We start from the raw sequence: 8,815 nt of genomic DNA on the forward strand, positions 1-8,815 counted from the left end.
GTTTTTTTTTCCCCACCCATTCCTCATATAAACCAGGAACACTTTCAAGTTCAATAGTCTCTTTAAGTTTTTATGTTTAAATTCTGTAGGTGTTAAAAAGAACATAAAAGTAATGCAGGAGTCATGTGATCCATTATACAGTAATTTGGAGAGAGTAATATTGCAAGGAGAGGCATTGGTCCTGAATATTACAGTCTGAAAATGATCTTCACAACACTGTTTTAAACATTTTTAACCCTTAGGTGATACACTTAGTTCATATTTGGTTGCATGCATGTGATCCCTTCAGAACCCTCATCTGTCCAAGCAGGATTCTATCAGTGTCCACAGTGCAGAAGGCTGTGCCATGCCCTGTAAACTAAAAGCCATCTCCACCAGATATAGAGACCACAGCCTCTGAAACACCTCTGTGAGCAGAGGATTACTGCTGTCAAGAATTATTGTTGCCTCCATCACATCAAAATGTAATTTAGCTGCACAAGATGGAGCTTATTAATTCTGAATTTAAAGGCCTTTACAGACTTTTTTCCCTTGGAGTGTTTACAGTCTGTGCGACTTTTCTACTTAATATGCAGCAATGCCTCACTGTTTAGCATAATACACCAGAGCAGCTCACTCCGCTGACATCCAGGAAAAAAATATGTTTGGGCAACCTAAGGCTCCCATGAAAGTTAGCACTGAAAAAGCAGAGTTAGAACTCCAGCACCTGTATATTTAGCTCTGACATTTAAAACTACATTCACACCGCCCTTGGCAATGCTCATTCAAACGACCACTGTCAATGAAAAGTCTAAGTAAACGTGTCTAAATGTGCTTTCAAAACTTACGTGCTCCGCATGCAAAACACGCAGCAATGAAACATGCGTCAAAAGTTAAACCAGGTTTAACTTTAACCTCTGATTTGGTTCTGCTGTATAGATGACATCCCTTTTAACTGACAGAAGTGCCAACTGTTAGAGAATTAAATCATGGAGGAGAAATTAATCATTGCGGTTTGTGCCCAGAGGGAATTCTATGACTTTTGTATATTGGAATAGAGCGATAAAGAAAACGTCTGGAGCTAGATTTGCACCGCTTCAACATTTCGCGCCAACTGTTCTTGAATGCACATCACCTTCTCGGTGTGATTGTAGCTTAAGATTTCAGACACTACAGTGGGTCACATGAGAAGTTATTACTCTACTTTTGTTGCCACTTTACCTTTATTGAAGAAATCTAATACTTCTGATTCATTATTTATTTGAGATTGTACTTCAAAACATTAAACAAGTCCAACAGGTCTTTTATTGTAATTGATCAGTTGTCACTGACGTGCATTCATTAAGTAGCCTAAAACTTTTTTCCAATCATTTCATTGTTAAACTGCATTCCCCCTTCTTCTTTGCTGCATGAAATAACGTCAGAGTTCTAATGAAAACACTGACTTTGCTCTGTGGAAGTTGAAATGAAGCCATACAAATCCTAACTGACTGGAACCATTTGCAGAGATTCCCTGTCAGTCACAGCAACTTTTACATTGTTTTTATAGGTATCATGAATCCGTCTCTAACAATTCCCTTGTAAACATAAAAAAACAGGCATTCAAAATAACTGTGAGGGGCTGGTTACCCACGGGGAATTCAATTAATAAACAGAGTTCCTGGAGTGCAATTCAGTCTCATTCCAAACAAAAATGGACGTATTTTGCTTATTTTCTCCCACAGAAATTAGGAATTTATCCTGATGCCAAGGCTCTAATGACAAAATTTCAATTTCCTCTATTTTGTTTACTGATTCCCCCCCACCTGATGTAAACTGTTTTATGCTGCCAAATAGCTGCGACAAAGTATCAAGCTCACTGTTTATTCAAGCTAAAAAGTGATGAAGTGATTGGAGTCCAATCACTTGAAGATGTTTGGGTGATTGGTGTAAATGCCTTTGCAGAAATCCATTGACTTTACACACAGTTTACTTTGCTTTGAACAGAATACTAACATGTTTAATCATTCAATCTAATATAGTTTACAGCTACATAGATCATGCTATCGTCGTGTAGTTTGTTTTTGTTTTTTTACGTTTTTTGTGTACAGTATGGTCCATCTGAGGCAAAGGTGTTTTATAAATATTGTGCAGTCTTCTTCAGAGGTTTGTTTTAATTAAGTTAAAAAAAAAGTTTGGCACATTGATGTAGGGCTTTTGGTTTTCAAGTGTTCCAATACATGATGCAGACAGCTAAAGCAGAAAATGTCCTGCAAACACATCTTATTGCGTTATCGTATGTTTTTTCACAAGTCTGTGGCTCAGTTACACTGCTGTTTAAAGTGAACACAGCTGGTTCAGATAAGGATGGCACAATCCTCTTTATGCATGTGCATAGTCGGACTGGACAGATCTGAGCATGTGCAAAGTCGGACTGTACAGCTGAGTCTACCCAATCTGTACCGCGCATGTGCAAATGTTTTTTTCTTCCATTTTTTGACAGCAGTTTACTCCCCAGTGTATGAGGATACCGGCTCTTAATGGACACACTATTAGCTCCATCAACACAGATATGTTATTAATGGTTAAATATGTTGGAAAAATGGCCACAATAGCCTGGGGGCATCTCCTCAGAGTACAATGTCCTCAGTTCTCATCTTTTCCCGTTGCCAACACATATAAAATGAAAATAAAAACAAACAGAGAGGAGAATGACGAGTTTTTCATTGTCTATTATGACAACAATATGAAATTACACAGTGTTGCATTTAGGTGACATACCGATACTTCTAATTTTACGGTGGTTCAATTCAGTCGAAAAAAAGCTCTCCATCATTGAGGTAAAAGCTCTCCATCATTGAGGTAAACATACATTTGTTTGGACACTGAGGTATATGTTGTCTTAGACAAATTGCTTAACTGTCACAATCTTGGTGACAACAGGAAGTGGCATAAGATTCGATATCCAGTGCAGATCGGGTAGCTACACACTGATATGTGACACATTAGTAACGTAAAATGTTTCATAACAGCGCAAACATGCTTTTTTCCGTGACAGAATCAGCTAATTTTAACTACTTAAAATCTTCAAGTCTATCAAAAATAGTTGTTAGCCTTTGCTGTTAATTTGTGAGGTTTGAGGTTTATACAAAATCACCTTAATTTCTTTGTGGTAACAATATGTAATATTAATATACTCTAATTTTTAAGATATGATAGAGCTGCTTTATACAATAAAACAATAAAAAGGCACTACTTCCTTAAGTGTTGTTTTCTAAATTTGTAAAACATTTGCAGTGGTTAAAATATTCATTCATCTTCTTAACCGTTTATTCCCTTTCGGGGTCACGGGAGCCTATCCCGGCCACTTGGGCGTAGGCAAGGGATGCCCTGGACTGGTCGCCAGTCTGTCGCAGGGTAGAATATCCTCAATCACACATCCATTCGCTCTCACACTCACACCTATGGACAATTTAGAGTTGCCAATCAACCTATGTAGCATGTTTTTGGATGGTGGGAGGAAGCCGGAGATCCCGGAGAAAACCCACGCATGCACGGGGAGAACATGCAACTCCACACAGAGAGGTCCCCCGTTGATGGTGTGTTTTTTCATGTCCCCCAGCCGGGACTTGAACTAGGGGCCTTCTTGCTGTGAGGCAAGAGCACTAACCACTGCGCCACCGTGCAGCGTGGTTAAAATATATAATTTATATATTATACCTGAATCATTTTGATAATTTAACCTTTTTGTTATTTTAATTGTTTGGTCTTACTCGTCCGTTGCCTTTTCTAAGCATTGAAAAACTCTAAAAAAAAAAATTTTTTTGTCATTTCTAGCCTTCATGATTTTTGTGATGGAATTTGAGATGTAAATGTTTTTGCAGAGATATTTGCTGATAAGCAGCTATTCAAAGTTTTAATTTTAAACTTAACTGTAAAATGTGACCAGATATATCCCATAGCACAAAGTCTTGAATAACTTGGTTTGGTTCCAGGGTTTAGTTAAGAAAAAACTTCCCTAAAGCAGATTCAGACTGTTAATGAATCCACAAATTTGTATTCAATAACATATCTGTAATGTTTAGTTATTCAGTCACAAATAAAGTGAAAATGACACAAAATATACCAGAACAACAGAAAAACCAAAAGCAGTTAAGGAAGATTACAACATTCTTCACAAAACACACCAGTTCTCTCCATGGGCTAAATCTAAAGATTAAGATTGTAACATTGACATTTTTTAAGTAAACTTTCCTTAAATGAGAAGTCTATTCCTCAAATAAGCATAATAACTCAAGTCTCAGGATTAGCAATTACAACCTCCCCTCAGGGGGATTAGTAAATAAAAAAATGGCCAAAATATGATATAATATAATGAGCAGTTTGATTTGCCTCAGTGATTTCCGATCAAACGTCCAGCTAATTGTGACGTCAACAGGATTCTAACACAATGAGGGCAACAGACTGGTGGCTGCTGCACACAGAAACCGTGGGCATTACAATATTTCAGCCTCTGAATATACTGAGCCACCAGAGCATTTGTGGAAAAACAATGAAATCAGATTACGCACTAAACAGGGACCGTCACCCTCGATGCCTGCAGGGCTGATAGGTTGATTTAGAGTCAGTGAGCTGAGCAAGAAAAACAGCCGTTCTCCATATGCATTTCTGTTGGTAATCTAACTACAGTAAGTGTACAGAAGCGCCACAGAGATGATTGCATTTCAGTGGGAGCTGACAGTCCTCCTCTGTAGGGATTTACTACAGTGGATGTATTTAACTAAAATTAAATCTGCTGTAAAGCACAAAACCATGTTTGCTGGACAGAGAAAACCAGAATGTTAATGTTTGGCTTTAATGTAATTTTGCAAAACCCAAACACAGACTTTCAGTTTAACAACTGTAACAAATAACATATCATTAGACTCAGACCATGCCACTGTATTTGACCCCCTTTTATTGGTCAGGGATCATATAAAGGAACTAAATTAAAGTAACCAATGAGTCCTCAGTAAGAGATCCAACATTTATTTTTAGAGTGAAACTTCAAAAATAAAATTCTGTTTTTTACAGATATAAATTCATTTTTTGAAGTTATTATTAATAACAAGAATCCTCTAGTTTATATTCCTCTTGGCATTGAAGGTTTCACTGATGGAATATTCCAACATTTTAAACACAAGTTTCTGTCATTCATTTACTCTTTGTTTTCCTTCCTCCTGTTAAGTAAAAAGTATTTCTTTGCTTAAATTTGTGTTATTTTATCCCACACCCACAAATACATGACTGCAGCTTCACAAACACTTCAGGTTTATTGTTTATTATCTCTCTGGGTTTTCGAAATGCCGCGAACAGAGTTTGTAGTCTGTTGTTTGCATTTTTATGTGTTTTCTTTCTGAAGCATATCAGCAAAATCTGCCCAAAAGCCTTTATTTTATATTATTATTTTATATAATTAAGAAAAAAAAAGTAATAAATTAAATCTTTAGACATATTTAAACCAACATAAAACATATGGTGCACTGCTCTTTGTATCACATTTCTACCAAAAAGGTATAATGATGTTTTACTACCCTCCTCTGCAGGGATGATACCAACTTTGATACCAACTTCATCCACAGGGGGGGAGCTACAGGGGGGCAAGGGACAAAAAGCTTTTTCCCCCTACTTGCCTCCCAATTTTTGAGACTACATTCGCATTTTTATTTCAGAAGATTTGGAAATCGTTAATACAAACTCTGCAAATGCCTAAAGAATCATTAAAATATGGAACTGATTGAAACACACGTTTTTGATCCTTTCATTTGTATTTGAAATATATATTCTGAATTCTTCTACACTACAACAGTAACTTTTTTTAAGTGTTAGTTTTTAGTAGAGTTTGAGTAGAACCCCAGAGCCACAAATTAAGATTCATTAAAACCATCAAGACATGTCATTAGCCTCTATGAACCTACTTTTGTGTGTTAATAATTTGTAATCAGAGTTGTAAATGCACTGCCCTCCAACCGTTTATCTACGTCATGCAAGGCTAACACTAGATTTATCCATGACTTTGCTGCCATACAAGCTTAACCAAGCTTCCTGAAAAACAAACAAGATGCGACCACCTTCCTCTATGTCTCACTGCAGAGGTCACAGCGTCATATAATTTGCATGATGGCCCACAGCTAAACATCCCACTGATGCAGCACTCCCAGTCAGTGGCTGCTTAGAGGTCATTCAAAGCGGGCTCCCTCTATCGCTTACTGTCATTCTCAGTTTTTTTTTCCCAGTGAACTTTTAACACAAATGCAATCTTAATGTCATTCAAAGTCTACCTTCAGCTGTAAAATCAATGTTTTACCTTATTTGAGGAGGTACAGTATATTGAAAAAAGTAGGACTAAAGGGTCCAACAGGCAGAAAAGGTGATGGATGAAGAGGTGATGGGTTGTGCAAACATTCTGCTGCTCTGGATGAGACCAAAAACATTACAACTTCTGAGCTGGCAGCTTCTGGATAAAAGTTCACCAACATGTTTCTTTGTTCTCCGCCGTTGTACAATTGTAGCCAGTAAGCCTGGGATAATACCGGCTCTACATCCTGAATGCAGCGTGTTGCCTTTTCTGGAAGATGCTCGGACAGGTCAAGTGGAGTGGGTGAACCAGAAGCTGAAGCTTTAATGAATGTGTAATCAGCTCTGTTCAATGAGCACTTACACACTCACCCATGATGAGAGCTGTGGAGACACAGACAAAGATTACAGTTTGTTGCTGTGGAGAGGCGCCAGGCGGGCTACTCAGTGGGGTGAGAAGGTTCCTCAGCAGCATCTCTTCCTTCTTTTTCCATCCTTTACTTGCTCTCCAATCATGCTAATTACGACACAGAAGTGGATAAAGGCAACTAAACAAGCACAGAGGCACACCTCAAACACACACACACACTGCTGGGTGCTGCTTGTGCTTCAAGGTCTCAGCACTGAGCTGATGAACATAAACAGATCAGTGAAAAAGGTTGACTTAAGATGTAAACACAATTTTTTTGCAGTTATGTGTGATGTTAAGAGTGCCTCTAAATGTGTTGTGTAACTTTACATGAACTGATGCTTCAGTCTTGATGCTTTCAGACAAATTTGTAAGATGTTTATAAAAATGTTTGCTCATTTTGCAACAAAAAAAAAAGAAAAAAAATTGTTCAGCAAAAAGAGACTTTCTCAAATGAAGGCAGTCAAACTCACCAAAATACAGTCTTTACAGCACATATTATATTCTGTGTTGAGATGTTTGTTAGTGCAGTCAGGTTTAAGGCTTTTGCTTTGTAAAAAAAAAAAAAAAGACCTTTAACAACCGACTTTGCTGCTTTTCACTATTGTGCAAATGTCAGCCTCTCAGTGGTCTTTTCTGTGACTTCAGAATGTGACATTTTGATTCGTAGCTGGAAAGAGAACCCACCCAGACCCGTGACATAAAGCTAGAAACATGTGGTTTTGCGTTGTTTAGTACATGGCCAGGTGTGCATTGCAGTATCACAGTACATTTCAAGCCAAAAAAGTGTTTCTTCTACAAAGACTGATGTTGACTCTATTTTCACTGTACTAGTGCCTCTTTGAATTGCTTCTCTAATGGCATGGCATGTCTGAAAACAGAGGATCACTTCCAGTAGCCCACACATTTTTTTTAAACTTTTTTTTTCCCTTTAACTTTCAGTTTTTGTTCAGAGTTATACATTCTACTAAACTGAATTACATTTGCTCTTAAAAACTTCCTAAACATTGAAATTTTCTCTTGAACCATTCAACCCTGCTATCAGTGCAGTGTTTACAGACCAACCCAACCATTCAACTGGTCTGGTTTGCATCCCATATATGCAATTCCTTTTTGTTTTTTTCTCAATGCCGATTGTGACGGAGACATTCTGACACTTTCCTCTGGCAAAACTGTCATTTGGAATGTCACTTGTTGTTTTCAGCTTCACATTAGTCTGTTTTATTTCAGAGGAGGGCATGTTTGACCTTATGAAAAGCAAAAGCAAGTTATGAGCCTCTCATTTTCTTCTGACACACTTCCAAGGACTTAAAGACCCACTCCAATGCAAATAGTGTTTTTGGTGTTTTTAACATGTTATTTTGGCCTTTTTTATGACAGAGGACATATATAAAGAAAATTAAGCTCACAATTGCATTTCTGATTATTATTTATTATTAAATCTTTTTTTTTTAAAGAGCTTATTTGTCTCCGCCTTGCCTGCTCCGCTCCAGTCTGATGCATCCACTTGTAGACAACTAGAAGGATGATGGGAACAAAGGGCGGGCTTACTCTGTGCCAACCTTCCTATCCATAACTTAGAAGTGAATTTCTAGTGAACTACTGTCGCTCTGCAGAAATTTCCTCGGAAACTACTTTTTAATTTGTTGTAAAAACGGCATAATTACAATAAAAAACAACAATTCTCTCAAATGTTATTATATATACTAATTTCTGGGTGGTGTGACTGGAATCCTGTCAATCACAAGGAACTTGGAGGGCTTTGATCAAATGACTCTTGATGGCAGAAAAACTATCATTTGTCCTGCTCCTCCAGGCTTTTTCCCTTAATATTTCCAATTATCTTCAAAGCTAAAATTTGGCTCTTCAACCCAAGAGCCAGAGTCAGAATTTGAGTTCAGAGGAAAGGAACGTGGAGCTAACTGTGGCAACACATTTGGTGGGAAAAAAACATTCTCTGATCTATTATTTTGTCAGAGAGTTCACTCTATTGTGTGCTTTTGGAAGTGATCTGCCTGTTTTTAGACACAATAACGCCATTGTTTAGTTGCAATTTTGTTAATGTCATGTTGAGTACTATGATATTTTATATTGAGCTGTTTCTATAAAAGA

This window comes from Oryzias latipes, chromosome 9, assembly GCF_053564925.1.
Source record: "Oryzias latipes strain Hd-rR chromosome 9, Olatipes_Hd-rR_3.1".
NCBI classification, from domain to species: Eukaryota; Metazoa; Chordata; class Actinopteri; order Beloniformes; family Adrianichthyidae; genus Oryzias; species Oryzias latipes.